The sequence below is a fragment of the Pyrus communis genome, chromosome 11 (genome assembly GCF_041283825.1).
Source record: "Pyrus communis isolate YQ-2024b chromosome 11, ASM4128382v1, whole genome shotgun sequence".
NCBI lineage: Eukaryota > Viridiplantae > Streptophyta > Magnoliopsida > Rosales > Rosaceae > Pyrus > Pyrus communis.
This window is the reverse complement of record NC_142575.1, coordinates 10,157,104-10,170,025: the sequence shown is the minus strand read 5'-3', so window position 1 is coordinate 10,170,025 and position 12,922 is coordinate 10,157,104.

The window sequence follows — 12,922 nt, the reverse complement described above, 5'->3', positions numbered from 1 at the left end:
GATGAAATAGGTTTTGAATGATTACCTATTTTGAGCACTTTTGACCTTGATTGAGTCATAATTGTCCACTGCTTGCGCGTAGGAGTTCCAGTATTCCTTGAGGGTAATTTTATCCTTTACACTGTCAATTATTTTTATTTTATTTTTATTTTTTTAATTGATTACATGGTAATTAAATTTGGTAAATACCCTTGAGGAGGTATTTTTTATTTTAAGAAATGATTATATCATAAATAAAGGTATATCATGACACACCCCAACCGGAGTCGAGACGTGTTGGCCGTCACGTGAGGGTGACGTAACCAAATGCGCAACAGAAGTGAAAATGATAATAAAAAATTTTGAATAAATAAAAAAAAAAACTAAAACTTATCTATACTAAAGATAATACGAAGTGCGTGTGGAAGTGACCCAGTCATGCTACAAACGTTTCATAGCATAGGTATCACAAGTGCAGTCAAACTGAATGAGTATTAATTATACAAACAAGGAGAAGATCCCTACTTATTTATAAAGATGTCAGAACCGCCGTGAAGTACTCATGAGCCACCAAGGATGATCAGCTACCTAGAATCTGGAGGGGCACAAAACAAAAAACGTGAGTGGGCAAAAAAAAAAAAAGCTTTTGAAAACATAGTTGTCCTTATGAACGTATTAACCCCTCACTGTAAAACCTGTATAATTTCCCAGAAAATAATAACACGTAAGTATATAAAAATAGTGCTTAGAAGCAGTGAAAACAGAGGTATGCCATGTCAAGATGTTCAACAATAAAATGTGCAAGTCAGGTGATACGAATTAATATAGAAAAGTATGCCAACCGGAGTCACCTAATGTGACATGTACGGCTGAATCTATAGCTTATCAGGTATGCCTGCACACGAGTTGAAACCACCTATTATGGTATGTACGACAGGGCTGGGTGTAAATAACTGCGCTCAAGTGCTATGATCATGTGAAGGTTGTGCAAATAATCGCCGGTCAACTACAAGTCAGAACCACCTATTGTGGTCTATACGACAGGGCTATTCACCAAACTTGAATCCAAGGTGAGCGTGCAGTGCAGGTAGTGAATATTACGTGAATGATCGTGCCCTGGCCACAAGCGGGAGTGCTAACATTGGGGTGCAGGGTAATGAGCTCAAAATGCATCAACGTATAACCATACACATTACAACTAATACCATCATGATGTACTCACCTGAAGCTTACTTGGGCCTCCGCAGCCTCATCCAATACTCTATGCATAACTATACTAATGCAATACTAACACGTAATGCACACATGACATGGCATTTAAAACATACGTTCATTTAAAATAGTTTTTGGGAATCATAAGCATATATACATATATAGAAAACAAAAGCCCACTCATTGGTAAGTATCAGGATCGTAGCCTTAAGTCTCTCCTGACCATGCTCGTCCTCAAGGTACGTCTCACCTATATGCGAAATAACTAATTTAACGTTAATTCGATATCACCTAAACAAAACTTAGGCTTAATTCCTCATATGTTGCTTAAATGGGGTGTTAGAATATACCAAGGTTTTAAAAAACACTAGGCACTAGTCAGGTGGCGGGCTAGCGCCTAGCGCCTAGGCAGCTCGGCGGGGTCTAGGCAGGTGCCTAGGCGGCCTAGGAGGATTTAGGTAAATTTCTTGTATATCTTGTAAATAAGTGCATCTTGACACTTACAAACAATTATACTTGTATAAAATCCATGGATAAAATGAAAAAAAAAGTATCCAACAAGTCCAAATTTTAAAAACACATTAAGCATATATGCCATATAACTTAAGAAATTTTGAATGATTATATCTAATTTTTAAAAAATAAAGGTAAAAATCCCACGTAGTGGGTTGGGTGGTTCATAATAAAGAAAAAAATTATGATGTGAATATGGGTAGTTCATGGTAATTTATAAAATATTTTTTAGAGATCATATTAATTTATGTTTAATTTAAAGAGAAATAAAGGTGTGAAATATGTGGATGTAGGGACTAAAACCTCATCATTTTTTAAGAGAAAAATCAATATGTTAGGGACTGACAACTTATGGTTTTTTTACAAAAAACAAGCAACTTGACGCTTGCTGTCAAAACTTGATTGGAGGGAAACTGAGAAAAAAATTAAATAAGAAAAGTATGCAGAGTGTACGTGGTGCGAAAGGAAGAGAGAGAAAGTTATTTCTCATCTTCATCATCCTTTCATCTTTGCCAAACTGTGAACCAGAAACCCAAAAAAGCAAGAATGCAGTTGATCTGCATTCTTGAACATAGAACAAAACTAAAATTTCTGGACCGCCTAGGGCACTCAGTCACCCGCCTCGGCCTCCCAAGAGCCACCCAGGTCGTCTCAGTGGCCGCCTAATTCATGCCTCGATTTTGCTCCCGATTTTAAGTTAATGCCCACGGTTGGCCACCGCCCAACACCAAGACGACCGCCTAGGCTGATTTTTAGAACACTGGAATATACCAACGTGATCTACTCAACAACATAACCACCCCCATATTTTTAGAAAAAATTTTGGACGTCACACACGCCCTCACGCGCGGGACAAGCAAGGCCACACTCGCCGACTATGCGCAGGCACGTGCCTGGCACACTGACAGAATCCCTAACGGCGTTAGGGAATATTCCGTTTAAAAACTAACGGAGTTACCTGACACTGTTAGTATATTCTGTCAAAGTTAACGGAATATTCTCCTCCTTCTCCGGTGGGCTTCGCCAGAGTCGCCTCCGGCCGTTGTCTATTACGCCGGATTCTGGAAAAATTTCAAACTTCAATATCTTCTTCATTTTTCAACTAAAATCCCTGAATTTTATATGGATTTGAAGCTCTTGAAGAATAGAACACAACCACACCTATTTGAGGTCCTAAAAACGATGGAAAATGGTCCGAATAAAGCTTGGAAAACCCTAGCCAAACTGACACTTCGTGAATCCTCTTATCCTGACGTCAACTCCACCCTAAAACTACTCTAGGGTCTCTATGGAGTTGATTAAGAACTTCCTTAAGCTTTAAAACTTCGTGGAATGTCCATAATCAGGACGGAGCAATAAAGCACCTCGTTGGAGCTCGTGAGTTCTTGAGTTTCCGACTTCTATTCCTCGACCTAATGGTATGGATGAACTCGTAACCTTGAGATGGGTATGATGGTAGTATCAGTAGGGTTAATCTGTGGAAATTTTGGTAAGTTTGAGAGTGATGGTCGTATGGTGTACGGATGAGGGAAATTTCGAGAAGATGAGGGAGAGGGTGAAAGGTTGCACGTGTGTATGTGTGCATGTGTGATCAAGGGTTGGCCAAAATAAAGGGGTCACAAGCCTTGATTGGGCTATGGGATTTAGGGTCTAATTAATTGGTCCAAAGGAAATAAAATAAACCCAAAAATTCTAATTGGGCTCAAGGTTGTAAGAAAGAAGATAACTGGTGGATATGAGATAGGCAACCCAAAAATTAAATCCTACCCAATCTCGCTCTTAAATTATCGTAATACTTTCATTAGGAATCCAATTCAACCCTAACTTGCATCGACGCGCTCGTGACGTCGAGTACGATTTAATTATGTCAATGAGGAAGATAATTTAAAACTGCATATGTACATCCACGTCACAAAACCACAAGGGCATTATTGTCACTTTACATACTCAGGGATAAAAATATGTAATAATTTGGAATGGGTCGTCACATATCAAATGTTCTAAATACAAAGTTAAGCACACATTAAAAATATGGACTAGCCAAATAACAAAATAAAAAACCTAATACAGAATTTAAGCTCAAAACAGAAAAACAACCCTAACTATAATTTGGTAAATACCCTTGTGGAGGGTTTGACACAACAAATGCAACATGTTAGTCTAGGAGAAGGAATTTCTCCTCTCCTAATCTTCTAGAATTTCTCCTCTCCTAATCTTTCTTCCCTTTCCTCCTTTTCTATTTAAACGGTTATGATTAAACCATGTCAACGTCTTGTTTTGAAATTTTTATATAGAATAAAATACAAAAAAAAAAAAAAAAAAAAAGTGTGAGAGGCAAAGAGGGAAGAAGATGATAATAGTAAGGGAGAGAATCCTACTCGGTTAGTTTGTATACTCCAGGTCCAGGGACACTCTTCAAGCACAAATGACTTTGAGTAGGTGAAGAATTTTCTTAATTTTCATATTTTATTGCCTTTTATATTTTCATGCAAAAACTTAACTTACGAAGTTATATGTCCTAGAATTACTTAAGCCGCAAGAAAACATAAACTTTCTTTTGAAACATATAATATAAATAAATAAAATTATAAATGTAACTAAACAATTTTTTTTAGATTTTCATAAAATTTCTTGCAATTTATACTTTAACTTTCATTTCACAACCTACATGATTTTTCTCTGGTATGTGTATCATTCACAATAGAGCAACATATATATATATATATATATATATATGTACATATATGTGCATACATACATACATACATACATACATACATATATATATATATATATATATAATATAAGAGAAGGCACATGAAGACTATATATAGGCATTGTATCATTCACTAATTCGAACCTCAAGAAAATGTAATTACTTTGAACTGCTTTTCCTCTAATCCAAAACCTTTCCTCATGCAAACATGTCCGTATTCATTAGTTTCAAATATATTTATACACGTACAGGAGCGCTCAAGCAATAAAAAGTTAGTATTCTAAGGTAAAACTAATCACTTGTTGTGGAGTTCATTCCGTAATGTATTTTTATCTAACGATTTGAACTGTTTTTCTTTTAAAACATCATGGATAGACCATCCTTACAAAAAGATATACAGATCTAAAGCCATTAAGACATTTTTTTAGTGAAGAAAATGGACAAATATGGTTCTACAAAGATACCCTAGACACTTAATCCAATGGTCATATGATTTCAAATTGGGATGATTTTTTAGTAAACATGATCTTTGAGGGAGAGCCTAAAAGACAGACAGTTCAGATTGTTGAAATACATTACGAAGTGGGTGCCACAAAAACATGTGTAAAAAAAAGTGGTGACATAGATCTGTCCCCTTCTTATTATATGAACCGATCAATTTTTAGTTTACCATTGAAAGAACATATGCAAATTTTCACTGAAATCAGAATCCATTTAGTTATCTAATTGTGGCTTGACAAATAGACAAATACGGAGTTGTGGATAAATAATCAAATGTCCACAATAATACTTAAAGAGCTAAATGATTTCCGATTCGAATAAACTTTTGAAAGGATGATCTAGTAATGGCATTCTAAAATTTGAATGGTTTGGATCATGGTGAGATTACATTGTGGAACAGGCTCAAACAAGTAAATAGCGACATATTAAAATACTAACTGGTTAGCACTTGAGCACTCATGTATATATAGACACATATATTATATATACAACATATATAAAGATAGATATATAGATTTCCCTTCTGTAACTTTGTTCAACAATCCAAACGACCTATATTCTAGTACATATTTCATAGGTCATCCTTGAAATAATTAGACAAATCCAAAATCATTAAGATATCCAATTGTAGTGAAGAAAATAGACGAATACGGCTTTTTAAAGAAACGCTAATATGACAACTTTCTAATTCAGTGGTCAAGTGATATCCGATTTTGATGTGGTGGGGCCTAACCTGCATCGAACTTCAATGATCCAAACCGTCTATTTTTTAAGTTGCACCTCTTAGATCATCCTTGCAAAATATTAGTCAAATCGGAAATATTTAAGACATCTAATTGAGTTCAAAAAAATTGATGAACACTTAGTTCTACAAGAAACAATGAAATTTCATTGTGATAAGGATGATCTATGAATCTAGACTTACAAAATAGATGATTCGGACCGTTAAAATTTGATGTAGTGGATTTACCTCTTTGCTTAAAGGGCCTGTGTGTGTCTATATATATATATACGTGTCACTAAGGCAATGAATATGTGTTCTTATTTGTAAGTTTAGAAACTTATATCCCATTAAGGCATTAACTATCTGGTCTTTAATAATTTATCGCTGAATATATATATATATATATATATATATATATATAGATATAAGTTTCTAAACTTACAAATAAGAACACATATTCATTGTCTTAGTGACACGTGGGTCATAACAAAATTGGCTAATGTGGTGGCCAAGTGATGAATTGATGTTGTGTTTAAAATTCCATGGGATGTCGGCATGTTGCTACTTTAATCATATGATCAAACAATAAAGTTGAGGCAAGTCATCACACTAGCTAGTGACACATCCACTAAATTCTCTTATGCTCGTCAAAGAAAAAATGATATTGTTAATGGTTTTTTTGTATTAATTACTAAAGCAAACTTGCTAATCAAATTTGTAAATATAATATGCCAACTTGAGGTCGGATCGGATACGTAGATGTTCGTGTATATAATATGACAAAAGTGACACAGAGATTAGTTTAACATGAAGGATGCAGCTCCAACAATCCAGGCAATGAACAAACCAAAAGTCCATAAAAGTTACCGAGCAATATTATGGGTAGTAAAAAAGTATTTGAAACTTTGGAGTGGAGAGGAGGCAGCAAAGCATTTTTAGTAGGCCAGAGATGGGGATAAGACGGCATGTTTGGTCAGATGAAAGTGAGAATGTGGGGAGATGGAGGGATCTTGTTCCTTTTTTGCAAGTGAAATATAAATGTTTCCTACGCATACAACAACTTTGTCCAGGTAGGAGGGTGGTTGAGGCTACATCTAAGATGGGGTCATGGCTCTCTCATGTGAACCTGCACACAAATCATGTACTTGTTTTTTTTGGTCGAATCATATACTTGTATATATAACAAATACAATTCAACAATAAATTGACAAGTCCTTTTACCCATAGCAAACTGATGTTGTGATTGGTATAGGAATTTTCAAGTATTAAGAAATTAGGCTAAGTTAGTTACAAATATACTACATAACTTTAGATGGAGCGAAAAAAAATGTACTACATGAGCATTACAAACCGACTAAACAAAGAATTTTCAAATAACGCCATTTTCAAATAGTTATTTACAAATATCTAAATCCATTGGATCATGTTATTTCAATCCCTCCATTTGATGTTTTATAGTGCATCATATACTAATAATGTAGCCTAAATACTTTGATATAAAACTGCTTAAGGGTTAAAAAGACTGTAGGTTATACCTAACCCCTCTAGCTAAACAAAACCTAAAAGATATAAAACTGCAAATTAAGCTATAAAACACCAAAAGAAAAGCACATAAGAAACGTGAGACAAACTTGTAAGCAAGAAGACCTAAAAAAATCTGAATGTACTCTTTATCACATTAATTGTTTTGTTGATAGTTTGTTCATATCTACTATTTAATGTGATTCTCTTTTCTATATAATTCTCATGAATGTGATTTGGAATATACTTCCTAAATCATATTTATGGGATATGGCCTGAATCATGTCATAGTGTATTCTCCTTCAATGGTTGAAGGTTCGAGATTCATTGTTGTATACTCACATGCATTTGTAAATGAATCAATGATGCCAACAATGCACAGAGCAAACCCTGGAGTTATGAGGTATCACCAAATGATCAAAGGCGTATCCACAAGACAATTGTCGTGTCTTGGGTGAAATGCCTACTTTGACTAGTGAGTTCTTATATGACATGAGTACAAGAACTCATGTTTGATCGTGTTCAATAAACTCACTCTTTATTCAGCACCTACATACTTGTCTTGGTGTCTTTCTGATAGGATTAAAAGCACACCACAAAGTAGCACACAAATGTCCTATTAATTTTCCTTATTAACAATAATATTTGTCAATTGTAGCATATGAAAATAAGGGTATTTCCCGCAGAAGATTTTTTTATCTAACTACTTAAAATGTCACAAAAACTGGGCTGATGTCCCTATTGACCAGCCACCGAAAAATAATTATTAAACTGACTTACACTTATCTAAAGTCTACGAAATTTTATATGTAGATACTAGACACACACAGCTACACTCACACAAATTTTTGGGATTTTTGGAGTTGATTTGATATTTAAATTAAATCGAACAAAAACAAGACAGAGACAGATTTTTAAGTAGTTCACAAATTAAGAAAAACGAGTTAGGGGAATTGCTATCCACCACCAAATAATCATGCAAACATGTTATGTTTCATTCAAATTCCTTTCATTTTTGGATGAAGATGCTCAAGGTGGCTCAGTGTTAGAACTCAACCTATTACTCTTTCTTATGTAGTATTTTAAGAGAATGGCGTTTTCAACTTAACTTAGTCCCTAACATTTAATCTTGAATGGTGTGTTCATAGATTTAACAAGTAGAAATCATTAAGAACGAAAAGTGACAGCAAAGCACAAGGCATCGTAAGTACTAGCGTTGTCTTACTAATCCTAGAAATTGGTTCACATGTTAATCACAATTAACAAGTACTACTCTAGAACATATGTAGGTTCTCATTCGACAAGGGCAGGCACACACATATTCATAGCATTAAAATCCTAGATATGCTTACTAAGTATGCATCCATAGAACACACAAAAAGAATTCATCAATGAGACAAGTAGTGAACCAATTTTCATCCATTCGTAAAAGTAATTCAAACGAAATGTCATAATAAACTTGCAATCATATTAGGGGCTTCAAAACAGCCCCTAACTACTAAAAATTAGTTACACATAATTCTCAAATTAAACCAAAAGAAAGGCATGAGTTTGAGAAGATAAAACCGAGAGAAGAGAATGCCAAGATTTCCTCCTTCCTTTCCTTCCTTCCCCAACGCAGCAGCCTTGCCTTTTTCCCTTGATTTGCTTCTTTTTTTTTCTATCTTTTTTTCACACTTTTTCTCCCTTTTTGTTGCTGCAACCTGTAGGTCTTTTTTTCTTTTCTGCTACCACAGTTTTTTCTCCATAACTCACCCCACTAACAGCCATTTAGTGATGACAATAAGTGGGAGGAAATGCTAAAACAATTGTAACTCTTTGGGCAGCCTTTATGCCCATTACTCTCACTTAATTTTTCATTTCCTCTGATATTTGAATAGGTGTTAGCTGGCTTGTTCTTGGCTGCATAAGTTTTGGCTGTTAGTTTTATGGGATTTATTGCTTTCAATACTTTCTTGTCAGTTACAAACTGCTCAGCCTCCTGGGAACCTTTCAGTGTTAGAACGACCATAACTTTTTCTAGAAAAATGATATTAACAATCCGCGAAATGCTCCAGAAAATAGACATCCGTAGCTTTCCAAGAATATAAGGCTCATTCTCTAATTCATTCTGAGCTGTCCGCAACTTGCTTCCAAAGTCAGCTGACCTGCACAGGCAGTTTTGACGAATTTATTACTTAAAATTCCACTTGTGTTATTTTTCTTTTCTTTACTTGAAAAATCCTACAAAACACAAAAACAAAGTAATAACTCAAAAATATAAGGAACTAACTAAGAAAAGACAAGTGAATTTGATATAAAATATATATAAATATGAGCTTATCACTTTCACACCAATGACTCGAACCAGTCACTATATGAAGAGAGAAGGCATCATATGTACTGATCTTGCCAGATTGTCAATGTCTAATTGGCAAAACTATGATCAAGAACGTTTAGAATACGTGTATAAAAGAGAAAGATATTATGAATTGCACTTCTTTAGATTACATTCTCACTATTACATATCCTTTAGACTTATTACTTAAGCTCACAACATTTAAATGAACGGTTTTGCAATAATCTTTACCTTTAGATTAAACTAAATTAGTTTAATATGTGAAATGTTTTTAAAGTATCTTTTTTTTTTAATTGGCTTTTAGGGGACATTTTCAACAAGCATATTCCTCCCTCCATGTAGAAGCAGCCCAACTGATAGCCGAAGCAACCATCTTGTTGTGACGTGAGATACAGTAACTTGCGCATAGCTTTCATTCCTGGCTGATGTGACACCATATGGGGCAGCGACAATCCTCTTCTCCCTCGTTTCCATACTAGCATTGGCAACTGCCTCCTCAGACTTTTTCCAAGGTGTGGAAGATTTTGCACACAAAGATACTGAACTCTCTGCTATCAACCAAGTCATCCTCACAAACGAAAACCACACCTACGATAGGACAACCCGTTGTCCCATTACATGCGAGGAGTAAAAGAGAGGAATAATGAAAAATTTAATACGTGGATTTTTTTTCTCTGTGAATTTTCTACGCAAATCTTGAATTTTTAAAGTTAGGAATTTGTGAGAATTCAAGAAGGGTTATCTCCTATTTATATTGAATCCTTTTGGGGAAAGAAAAGGAAACCTTTTTCTTTTAAGACTTGAAAACCTACCTTGTCTTGGAAGAAAAATCTTATTCAAATAGGAAGTACATCCCCTTTTTTTTCCTACTTAAACACAAGCAGATGTGGGGGAATTTGTGGAGACATAAATTAACCACATCAAATAAAAGGAGGGCATGTAGACCATATGCTCAATCTCAATATGGCAACTTACCCTTAACATCGTGAATAGACCACAAATTTACCTAAAAGGATAGGACATAGTCTGACCTAAGATGATGAGCTTTTATGCTATTAACGGACCATGGGAACTTCGAGCCACACATAGTGCATGTCATGGGCTATCTGGGCCGCCCATGGCATATATATTATGGGCCTTTCAAGTTGTCCATTACATGTTCTACTATCAGGTCATACTCGGTCTAATGATGGCAAGTCACTTACTCTCCAAAGTCTCTCAGAGGGTGTTTGGTGCACAAGTGCTATTAGCAACAAGGACTTTAATAATACTAGCTGGCATGACTGCATAAACTGGCCTGCACCATTAAGAACTGCCTAGTCTAGTCTGCAGCCTCCCCTGCTAGCTACCTGTTACAGTTTTTTTTCCGTATCAAAACCCAAGTTAATCGGAGGAAACAGTAATCCCACTTATTACTTAGAACACACTCAAGTTATATTTTTCTCTCCACTACTTTTCTGACTTAGGCATCGGAGGTCCTTTGCCGGACACCCTCCCCCTTTCTAGGATGTTCTTCAATAAGGCTAACGGTGTTTGTTCTCTTGTAGGTGGGGAATTTGGACAAATCAGCCATGTACAAAATTTGCATCCACAACACTAAATCACTATTAAACCAAATGATATTCTACCAAAGCATGTACAATATGTCTTAATAAGGATTTCAAATAATTACGATTTAGGTTTAAGGTTTGTAAAAACAATGTAGGGCGCAACCTCAAAATCTTCAAGAAGTGCTTGAAATGGACAAAATTTGAGAAACATGGTGGTTCGAAAAGGTAAAGAGGCATAAGAATATGATAATTGGCAGTCTAAGGAAAATACACCATTGTTTAGAATAGGCTACATCTCCGGACCAATATTGGAACTTCTCTTTATCAGTTTGTGGTTGCTTTGGAATGCCAGAAATTCTTTTTACTTTGAAAGTATGACGAATGGATGCCGTGGAATTGGAGCGATTGTTCATGGGTCTAATGGTGATCTAGTAGGTGCGTTGTCTATGCCTGCTCCTTCTTTGATTTCAGTCCTTGCTTTAGAGCTTCATGCCATCAAGAAAGCATTGGAATTGGCACTGGATTTTGGTTGTGTCCATTTATAGTGGAATTAGACTCGTTGAAGTCTGTTCAATTAATTAACAAGATGAAGAGTACTTGGCTGCTGATGGTGTTTATGTCGATAGCATTCGAGCTCTTTTGCATGTAAACCAAGTGGTCATGAACCATGTTTCAATGGATGCTAATGGGATTGCACATCGTCTAGCCTGATTCAACCTACAGTGTCGTGAGTTATCAATGTGGGTGGATACTGGTCCGTTGTGACTTTTGGACCTTATCCACGCCGATACTGTGGTGGAGGTCTAAGTTTATTGTGCATGTGAGGCCTCTTTTCCTTCATCGAGCTTTTTCCCACTGGGTTTTGTTCGTCAAGGCTTTTTAGAGGCCATTGATTTGTTTTTCATATGCATGTCTTTGTATGACTTGGTTATTATGAATGAAATTTTCTTTTACCCTAAAAAGAGGGAGAGAGAGAGAGAGAGAGAGAGAGAGAGAGAAAAAAAACGCTACAAATCACGCAATTATTTGTGCCTTAGTTGTTTTGGAGTTAATATATAGGTATTTTTGTGCTTTTATATTTATGTTCATAAGCTTTTTACCAAGTCTAAGAGCATCTCTAACAAAGTAAATAAGCTCTTAATTAGAAATTAGGTAGGATTTTAAACAAAATCAACTCCAATTATGCACCCTATTCAACTTTTAAGATAGAAATTTATCTGGAAGCTCCTAAATAAGGGAGGGAGAAATATAGAGAGGGAGAAATGAGCTTCTAAAGACTCTTTATAATTAATGCTAATTTTTAATTATTGTTTTAAATAATTATTTAATTTTGATTGACTAAATTTTGACTCATAATCATTATCTCTCTAAAATATGTCAAAATATGTATCCTCCGACCATAACTCATACATTACAAAATAGTTTTAATGATTCAACTTACCTTAACATGTTGAATTTTGACAATTGAAAGGACGTATTAGCCTATCCAAGAAGTTCGAAGGCCAAATTGGATGAAACAAAAATGTTCAAACTCCAATTTGACACTAGGGGGAATGGTCAAAGCGCATATTGGTTTATTACAAATTAGCGTTAAATATATTTTATACCTTTCAGATTTAAGGTGAATTAGAAAGTTTTAATTTTTTTCACATTGCACGCTAAAATTTTGAGATTGTATTAATTATACGTTTAGCCTACTTGAAAGTTTAATCCTCTATTATTTGACAAATTTTTAATTATACTAATTGGTAGCATTGTCTAATTATCTTTAATTATCTTTCACCCGACATATATAATAATACAATTGACAACAAAAGATAAAGTCTCATTCTGATTGGTTGGTAAGATAGATATGCATACAACTCGGG